A 10953-nucleotide genomic window follows, 5' to 3' on the forward strand; every position below is an offset into this window, starting at 1 on the left:
CCGTAAGCACCCTACGTTCCTTCTATAACATGTAGGATCTATCTCTGCTTCTTCTTGTGCCTTTGACACTTTCAGTCCAAACTCCATAGGTACTTGAGTTGGATTGCAAGTTTCTAAACCAGCTTCTCTCAAGATCCTTCGCGCATAACCTTCTTGTTTAATTTCGATTCCATCTTCAACTTGTTGTACTTCAATACCGAGATAATAGGTGAGCCTTCCAAGATCTGACATCTCAAACTTTGTTGACATCCCAGCCTTGAATTCACTTATGACTTTGAGAGTGTTGCCAGTCACAAACAAGTCATCTACGTAAATAGCAACAATGAGAAGAGTTCTTTCCTCTTCCTTGCGATACACGGAAGTTTCTTTTTGAGCACCTCTTGAATCCCATCTCCTTCAAGATTTGATCTAATTTTGTGTTCCAAGCTCGAGGAGCTTGTCTCAAACCGTACAATGCTTTCGATAGTTTGTACACCTTGTGTTCTTTACCTTTTACTTCAAAGCCTTCGGGTTGCTCAACATAAACATCTTCTTTTAATTCTCCATGTAAGAATGCTGTTTTCACATCTAAGTGATGAATTTCCCATCCATGCGATGCCGCCAATGCAATCAACAATCGAATAGTTTCAATACGAGCAACTGGTGCAAAAACTTCATTGAAATCTATGCCGGATTCTTGGACATATCCCTTAGCCACGAGCCCTCGCCTTGTATTTGTTGATAGTCCCATCCACATTTTTTTTTATTTTGAAGATCCACTTGAGACCAATAACTTTTGTCTCACTCGGTTTATCAATTAGAGACCATGTCTTGTTTTTGTTGATAGAATCGATCTCTTCTTTGCATGCTTGTCTCCATTTTGCTGAACCCTTTGCTTCTTTATAATGACTTGGCTCATCATTCATCGAAAGTAGAAGTCTCTCACATTCTACAGAGGCTTGAAGAACATAATCATCAAGGTAACGTGGTTGACTTACTTGACGAGTCGATTTTCTTAGCGGTTGCTCTGTTTGTTGGTGGTGCACATTACTCTCATTATCGTGATTGCTATGAGAGTCTTCGTCTGTGTTGTTGTCGTCTTCATGTTCATGATTATGATGCTCAAGATCATGATGCTCAAGATCATTTAACTCATTGCTTTCGGTTTTGTCATGATCTTGGTGTTGATCATTGGCTATTACCGTGGGTCCTTCTCCTGCATCCACAACTTCACCCCATCTCATGTAAAACATTCCCGGATCCCTCCTTGGTTCGTCTCTTGATTCATTCCAGCTCCATCTTGTCTTCTCATCAAATACCACATCACGACTTACAACAATTTTTCGTGTCGTTGGGTTATAAAGTCTATAGGCCTTGGATCCCGGCTCAATCCCAAGGTGCACTAGTGTCTTTGATCTGTCGTCCAGTTTCTTGAGGTTTGTAGCTTCAATTTTTTGAGTATGCTACACAACCGAAAACCTTTAAATGTCCTAGGTTCGGTTTCTTCTCTCGCAAGCATTCGTAAGGAGTCATGTTTTCAAGGGCTCTTGTTGGTACCCTGTTTGATTACATATGTAGAGTGGCGTACTGCTTCCCCCCATAGATAGTTTGGTACCTTCATTGCCTTGAGAATGCTCCTTGTCATCTCCATCAACGTCCTATTCCTTCTTTCTACTACACCGTTTTGTTGTGGTGTGTAGGGTGCCGTGAGATGCCTCTTGATCCGCTTTTCTCGCAAAATTCATGGAACTCCCTTGAAGTGAACTCACCTCCTCTATCAGTTCTAAGAGTTATGATTGTTTTCCCAAGATCCTTCTCTACTAGACTCTTAAATGCCTTGAATCTACCAAACGCTTCACCCTTTTCTTTTATCAAGATTGACCACATGTATCTTGAAAAGTCATCTATGATAACAAATATATATTTGTTGTGAGCAATGGTTGGTGGTGTTATGGGACCACATAGGTCTGCGTGTAGGAGTTCTAGGGGTTTAGAGGCTCGAAACATAGATGTCTTTGGAAAAGATTGACGAGCTTGTTTCCCGACTAAACACGACTCACACAATCTTTTTTCTTCTCTGATTTCCGGCAAGCCATGAACTATCATTTGTTGGGACATAGCTTTGATTGTTTTAAAGCTTATATGTCCTAACCTTGCGTGCCACCTCCAAGTATCGTCTTCTATCCTCGTGTGTAAGCAGACCGGTTTTCCTATTTTTAGACTTATTTTGTAGAGTCTATTGGCTGAACGTATGACCTTTACCAAGAGTCTTCCACTTGGATCATGGAGTGTCAAGTAGTTTTGTCTCATCCTTACATCACACCCGGCTTCCGTAGCTTGTCCTAGGCTTAGGATATTGCTTTTAAGTACAGGAATGTAGTAGATATCGACAACAAGTTTTTGTTCCTCCGTTTTGCTTTGAAAAAGAATTGAACCTTTCCTCCTATTTCAACGCAAGATCCATCTCCGAATTTCACCTTCCCTTTTATGTTCTCGTTGAGTTCCAGGAAATAAGTCTTGTTGCCGGTCATGTGGTTGCTTGCTCCATTATCAAGATACCAAACTCCGCCTTCTCCTTCGTTTGTTTCGTACTTCTTTGGTATGACATTTTCTTCATTTAAGAACACAACTTCGTGCATATAAAGGGCTGGATCGGCTTCTTCCGTTTCTACTTTATTTGCTTCTTGTATCCTTTGTGTTCTTTCAGGGCATGTGGAGGCAAAGTGACCAGGTCTATCACAGCGATAGCAGATTACTTTTGATCTATCTTTCTTTTCTCTTGTTTGGTTTTGATCACCTTGAGTTGTTGTCCGTTCTTGTGGGTTGAATCTTCCTCTGCCTCGTCCTCTGTGCCCTCTGTATCCTCTTCCACGTCCTCTCCCTCGTGATGCTGTAAAACTTTGTTGCTCTGAATTTGCGTTATAGTAGCTTGCCTTGTGTTTCTCCGTGATTCTCCTCATTGAGAATTCGTTCTTCATAGGCTTTGAGTCTGCCTATAATATCTTCAAATCCTGTTTTGTTCAAGTCCAGAACTTGCTCGAGAGAGGCTATGATTTGGATGTATTTACTTCTTGGCAAACTATTGAGAAATTTCTTCACGAGTTTTGGTTCCTCAATCTTTTGTCCAAGTGAAGTTGACTTTGACGCTAGCTCAGATAACTTACCCGCAAAGTTATCTATTGTATCCGTGTCCTTCATCTTGATTCTTTCAAACTCAGACATTAGAGTTTGAAGTCTTGCTTCCTTGACACGATCAGCACCAAGGTTACGAGTTTTGATTGATTCCCATATCTCTTTTGGAGAGTCTTGTTCGCCTACTTGCAAGATAAGAGTCTCCGGGATGGATTGAAACAATAATCCTATTGCGACATCATTCTTGTGGGATTCTTTTGAAACCAGGTTCAATTGTTTCCCATACCTTATGAATTCGCAACAAAACTCTCATCCTCATGGCCCATACTGCATAGTTTGTAGAGTTTAACATGGGCATTGGATTGAAGAGGGGATGACTTCCTTTGGTTGCGGAGGAGTGGTGTTGTCTCCCATAGTTTGGTTTTTCAAGTTGTTTGATCGATTCGCCTACAGCTCTGATACCAATTCTAGTTTTTGTGAAACAAAGACACTTAGCTTGTGTATAAGAATAGCTCTCTTATTATGTTTAGAAAATAACTCAAAACTAAACACTGCAAGCTTTCGTTGTGATCATTGTTACAACTCAACAATGATATTTATATCAATTCTAGTACAGCTTTCCTATTTCTATTAGAACTAGATAACTCCTAATTCTATTAGGATTACATCAAGCCTATCTTATCCTAACTACTCTTGTATAGGATATCTTGGGCTCTCCGTAATTTTGGGCTCTCCGTAATGTTAAAAACTAGAATTGGTATCAGAGCTGTAGGCGAATCGATCAAACAACTTGAAAACCAAACTATGGGAGACAACACCACTCCTCCGCAACCAAAGGAAGTCATCCCCTCTTCAATCCAATGCCCCATGTTAAACTCTACAAACTATGCAGTATGGGCCATGAGGATGAGAGTTTTGTTGCGAATTCATAAGGTATGGGAAACAATTGAACCTGGTTCAAAAGAATCCCACAAGAATGATGTCGCAATAGGATTATTGTTTCAATCCATCCCGGAGACTCTTATCTTGCAAGTAGGCGAACAAGACTCTCCAAAAGAGATATGGGAATCAATCAAAACTCGTAACCTTGGTGCTGATCGTGTCAAGGAAGCAAGACTTCAAACTCTAATGTCTGAGTTTGAAAGAATCAAGATGAAGGACACGGATACAATAGATAACTTTGCGGGTAAGTTATCTGAGCTAGCGTCAAAGTCAACTTCACTTGGACAAAAGATTGAGGAACCAAAACTCGTGAAGAAATTTCTCAATAGTTTGCCAAGAAGTAAATACATCCAAATCATAGCCTCTCTCGAGCAAGTTCTGGACTTGAACAAAACAGGATTTGAAGATATTATAGGCAGACTCAAAGCCTATGAAGAACGAATTCTCAATGAGGAGAATCACGGAGAAACACAAGGCAAGCTACTATACGCAAATTCAGAGCAACAAAGTTTTACAGCATCACGAGGGAGAGGACGTGGAAGAGGATACAGAGGGCACAGAGGACGAGGCAGAGGAAGATTCAACCCACAAGAACGGACAACAACTCAAGGTGATCAAAACCAAACAAGAGAAAAGAAAGATAGATCAAAAGTAATCTGCTATCGCTGTGATAGACCTGGTCACTTTGCCTCCACATGCCCTGAAAGAACACAAAGGATACAAGAAGCAAATAAAGTAGAAACGGAAGAAGCCGATCCAGCCCTTTATATGCACGAAGTTTGTGTTCTTAAATGAAGAAAATGTCATACCAAAGAAGTACGAAACAAACGAAGGAGAAGGCGGAGTTTGGTATCTTGATAATGGAGCAAGCAACCACATGACCGGCAACAAGACTTATTTCCTGGAACTCAACGAGAACATAAAAGGGAAGGTGAAATTCGGAGATGGATCTTGCGTTGAAATAGGAGGGAAAGGTTCAATTCTTTTTCAAAGCAAAACGGAGGAACAAAAAACTTGTTGTCGATATCTACTACATTCCTGTACTTAAAAGCAATATCCTAAGCCTAGGACAAGCTACGGAAGCCGGGTGTGATGTAAGGATGAGACAAAACTACTTGACACTCCATGATCCAAGTGGAAGACTCTTGGTAAAGGTCATACGTTCAGCCAATAGACTCTACAAAATAAGTCTAAAAATAGGAAAACCGGTCTGCTTACACACGAGGATAGAAGACGATACTTGGAGGTGGCACGCAAGGTTAGGACATATAAGCTTTAAAACAATCAAAGCTATGTCCCAACAAATGATAGTTCATGGCTTGCCGGAAATCAGAGAAGAAAAAAGATTGTGTGAGTCGTGTTTAGTCGGGAAACAAGCTCGTCAATCTTTTCCAAAGACATCTATGTTTCGAGCCTCTAAACCCTAGAACTCCTACACGCAGACCTATGTGGTCCCATAACACCACCAACCATTGCTCACAACAAATATATATTTGTTATCATAGATGACTTTTCAAGATACATGTGGTCAATCTTGATAAAAGAAAAGGGTGAAGCGTTTGGTAGATTCAAGGCATTTAAGAGTCTAGTAGAGAAGGATCTTGGGAAAACAATCATAACTCTTAGAACTGATAGAGGAGGTGAGTTCACTTCAAGGGAGTTCCATGAATTTTGCGAGAAAAGCGGGATCAAGAGGCATCTCACGGCACCCTACACACCACAACAATTCTTTGTAGTAGAAAGAAGGAATAGGACGTTGATGGAGATGACAAGGAGCATTCTCAAGGCAATGAAGGTACCAAACTATCTATGGGGGGAAGCAGTACGCCACTCTACATATGTAATCAACAGGGTACCAACAAGAGCCCTTGAAAACATGACTCCTTACGAATGCTTGCGAGAGAAGAAACCGAACCTAGGACATTTAAAGGTTTTCGGTTGTGTAGCATACTCAAAAATTGAAGCTACAAACCTCAAGAAACTGGACGACAGATCAAAGACACTAGTGCACCTTGGGATTGAGCCGGGATCCAAGGCCTATAGACTTTATAACCCAACGACACGAAAAATTGTTGTAAGTCGTGATGTGGTATTTGATGAGAAGACAAGATGGAGCTGGAATGAATCAAGAGACGAACCAAGGAGGGATCCGGGAATGTTTTACATGAGATGGGGTGAAGTTGTGGATGCAGGAGAAGGACCCACGGTAATAGCCAATGATCAACACCAAGATCATGACAAAACCGAAAGCAATGAGTTAAATGATCTTGAGCATCATAATCATGAACATGAAGACGACAACAACACAGACGAAGACTCTCATAGCAATCACGATAATGAGAGTAATGTGCACCACCAACAAAACAGAGCAACCGCTAAGAAAATCGACTCGTCAAGTAAGTCAACCACGTTACCTTGATGATTATGTTCTTCAAGCCTCTGTAGAATGTGAGAGACTTCTACTTTCGATGAATGATGAGCCAAGTCATTATAAAGAAGCAAAGGGTTCAGCAAAATGGAGACAAGCATGCAAAGAAGAGATCGATTCTATCAACAAAAACAAGACATGGTCTCTAATTGATAAACCGAGTGAGACAAAAGTTATTGGTCTCAAGTGGATCTTCAAAATAAAAAAAAATGTGGATGGGACTATCAACAAATACAAGGCGAGGCTCGTGGCTAAGGGATATGTCCAAGAATCCGGCATAGATTTCAATGAAGTTTTTGCACCAGTTGCTCGTATTGAAAACTATTCGATTGTTGATTGCATTGGCGGCATCGCATGGATGGGAAATTCATCACTTAGATGTGAAAACAGCATTCTTACATGGAGAATTAAAAGAAGATGTTTATGTGTGAGCAACCCCGAAGGCTTTGAAGTAAAAGGTAAAGAACACAAGGTGTACAAACTATCGAAAGCATTGTACGGTTTGAGACAAGCTCCTCGAGCTTGGAACACAAAATTAGATCAAATCTTGAAGGAGATGGGATTCAAAGAGGTGCTCAAAAGAAACTTCCGTGTATCGCAAGGAAGAGGAAAAGAACTCTTCTCATTGTTGCTATTTACGTAGATGACTTGTTTGTGACTGGCAACACTCTCAAAGTCATAAGTGAATTCAAGGCTGGGATGTCAACAAAGTTTGAGATGTCAGATCTTGGAAGGCTCACCTATTATCTCGGTATTGAAGTACAACAAGTTGAAGATGGAATCGAAATTAAACAAGAAGGTTATGCGCGAAGGATCTTGAGAGAAGCTGGTTTAGAAACTTGCAATCCAACTCAAGTACCTATGGAGTTTGGACTGAAAGTGTCAAAGGCACAAGAAGAAGCAGAGATAGAGATCCTACATGTTATAGAAGGAACGTAGGGTGCTTACGGTATTTATTACACACACGACCCGATTTGGCATTTTCTGTTGGAGTTGCTAGCAGGTATATGCAAAGCCCTCGCAAGTCACATGGTGAAATAATGAAGCACATACTACGGTATCTGAAGGGAACGGTGGCATTTGGCTTGAAGTTTAATCGTGGGAGATCAAAGAAAATCATTGGGTTCAGCGATAGCAGTCACAATATTGATCAAGATGATGATGGAAGAGAAGCACTACGGGTCATATATTCTTCTTTGGATCCTCACCAATTACTTGGTGCTCACAAAAACAGAATACGGTTGCTCTTTCATCATGTGAGGCTGAGTTCATGGCAGCAACGGAAGCAGCCAGACAAGCCATTTGGCTTCAAGACCTGTTAAGTGAGATCACCGGATGGAAGACCGAGCATATCATCATCAAGATTGATAACAAATCAGCAATAGCACTCACCAAGAACCCCGTATTTCATGGTAAAAGCAAACACATTCATAAACGCTACCATTTTATACGAGAGTGCATTGAGATGGAACTTGTTGATGTGGAACACGTACCGGGAGTTGAACAAAAGGCGGACATCTTAACTAAAGCATTGGCGAAGATCAAATTTGCAGAAATGAGAAGCTTGATAGGAGTTCAAGACATGACCGAAGCTAAATTGAAGCTTAAGAGGGAGAATGTTGGATAAGCTTCAACATTACGGAGAGCCCAAGATATCCTATACAAGAGTAGTTAGGATAAGATAGGCTTGATGTAATCCTAATAGAATTAGGAGTTATCTAGTTCTAATAGAAATAGGAAAGCTGTACTAGAATTGATATAAATATCATTGTCAATTTGGTATCCTAATAGAATTTGATAGAATTTCACCTTCCCTTTTATGTTCTCGTTGAGTTCCAGGAAATAAGTCTTGTTGCCGGTCATGTGGTTGCTTGCTCCATTATCAAGATACCAAACTCCGCCTTCTCCTTCGTTTGTTTCGTACTTCTTTGGTATGACATTTTCTTCATTTAAGAACACAACTTCGTGCATATAAAGGGCTGGATCGGCTTCTTCCGTTTCTACTTTATTTTGTTCTTGTATCCTTTGTGTTCTTTCAGGGCATGTGGAGGCAAAGTGACCAGGTCTATCACAGCGATAGCAGATTACTTTTGATCTATCTTTCTTTTCTCTTGTTTGGTTTTGATCACCTTGAGTTGTTGTCCGTTCTTGTGGGTTGAATCTTCCTCTGCCTCGTCCTCTTGTGCCCTCTGTATCCTCTTCCACGTCCTCTCCCTCGTGATGCTATGTAAAACTTTTGTTTGCTCTGAATTTGCGTATAGTAGCTTGCCTTGTGTTTCTCCGTGATTCTCCTCATTGAGAAATTCGTTCTTTCATAGGCTTTGAGTCTGCCTATAATATCTTCAAATCCTGTTTTGTTCAAGTCCAGAACTTGCTCGAGAGAGGCTATGATTTGGATGTATTTACTTCTTGGCAAACTATTGAGAAATTTCTTCACGAAGTTTTGGTTCCTCAATCTTTTGTCCAAGTGAAGTTGACTTTGACGCTAGCTCAGATAACTTACCCGCAAAGTTATCTATTGTATCCGTGTCCTTCATCTTGATTCTTTCAAACTCAGACATTAGAGTTTGAAGTCTTGCTTCCTTGACACGATCAGCACCAAGGTTACGAGTTTTGATTGATTCCCATATCTCTTTTGGAGAGTCTTGTTCGCCTACTTGCAAGATAAGAGTCTCCGGGATGGATTGAAACAATAATCCTATTTGCGACATCATTCTTGTGGGATTCTTTTGAACCAGGTTCAATTGTTTCCCATACCTTATGAATTCGCAAACAAAACTCTCATCCTCATGGCCCATACTGCATAGTTTTGTAGAGTTTAACATGGGGCATTGGATTGAAGAGGGGATGACTTCCTTTGGTTGCGGAGGAGTGGTGTTGTCTCCCATAGTTTGGTTTTCAAGTTGTTTGATCGATTCGCCTACAGCTCTGATACCAATTCTAGTTTTTGTGAAACAAAAGACACTTAGCTTGTGTATAAGAATAGCTCTCTTATTATGTTTAGAAAATAACTCAAAACTAAACACTGCAAGCTTTCGTTGTGATCATTGTTACAACTCAACAATGATATTTATATCAATTCTAGTACAGCTTTCCTATTTCTATTAGAACTAGATAAACTCCTAATTCTATTAGGATTACATCAAGCCTATCTTATCCTAACTACTCTTGTATAGGATATCTTGGGCTCTCCGTAATGTTGAAGCTTATCCAAAACATTCTCCCTCTTAAGCTTCAATTTAGCTTCGGTCATGTCTTGAACTCCTATCAAGCTTCTCATTTCTGCAAATTTGATCTTCGCCAATGCTTTAGTTAAGATGTCCGCCTTTTGTTCAACTCCCGGTACGTGTTCCACATCAAACAAGTTCCATCTCAATGCACTCTCGTATAAAATGGTAGCGTTTATGAATGTGTTTGCTTTTACCATGAAATACGGGTTCTTGGTGAGTGCTATTGCTGATTTGTTATCAATCTTGATGATGATATGCTCGGTCTTCCATCCGGTGATCTCAACTTAACAGGTCTTGAAGCCAAATGGCTTGTCTGGCTGCTTCCGTTGCTGCCATGAACTCAGCCTCACATGATGAAAAGAGCAACCGTAATTCTGTTTTTGTGAGCACCAAGTAATTGGTGAGGATCCAAAGAAGAATATATGACCCGTAGTGCTTCTTCCATCATCTTGATCAATATTGTGATTGCTATCGCTGAACCCAATGATTTTCTTTGATCTCCCACGATTAAAACTTCAAGCCAAATGCCACCGTTCCCTTCAGATACCGTAGTATGTGCTTCATTATTTCACCATGTGACTTGCGAGGGCTTTGCATATACCTGCTAGCAACTCCAACAGAAAAATGCCAAAATCGGGTCGTGTGTGTAATAAATACCGTAAGCACCTACGTTCCTTCTATAACATGTAGGATCTATCTCTGCTTCTTCTTGTGCCTTTGACACTTTCAGTCCAAACTCCATAGGTACTTGAGTTGGATTGCAAGTTTCTAAACCAGCTTCTCTCAAGATCCTTCGCGCATAACCTTCTTGTTTAATTTCGATTCCATCTTCAACTTGTTGTACTTCAATACCGAGATAAATAGGTGAGCCTTCCAAGATCTGACATCTCAAACTTTGTTGACATCCCAGCCTTGAATTCACTTATGACTTTGAGAGTGTTGCCAGTCACAAACAAGTCATCTACGTAAATAGCAACAATGAGAAGAGTTCTTTCCTCTTCCTTGCGATACACGGAAGTTTCTTTTGAGCACCTCTTGAATCCCATCTCCTTCAAGATTTGATCTAATTTTGTGTTCCAAGCTCGAGGAGCTTGTCTCAAACCGTACAATGCTTTCGATAGTTTGTACACCTTGTGTTCTTTACCTTTTTACTTCAAAGCCTTCGGGTTGCTCAACATAAACATCTTCTTTTAATTCTCCATGTAAGAATGTTGTTTTTCACATCTAAGTGATGAAATTTCC

The sequence above is a fragment of the Populus alba genome, chromosome 2, assembly GCF_005239225.2.
Source record: "Populus alba chromosome 2, ASM523922v2, whole genome shotgun sequence".
Classification (NCBI taxonomy): domain Eukaryota; kingdom Viridiplantae; phylum Streptophyta; class Magnoliopsida; order Malpighiales; family Salicaceae; genus Populus; species Populus alba.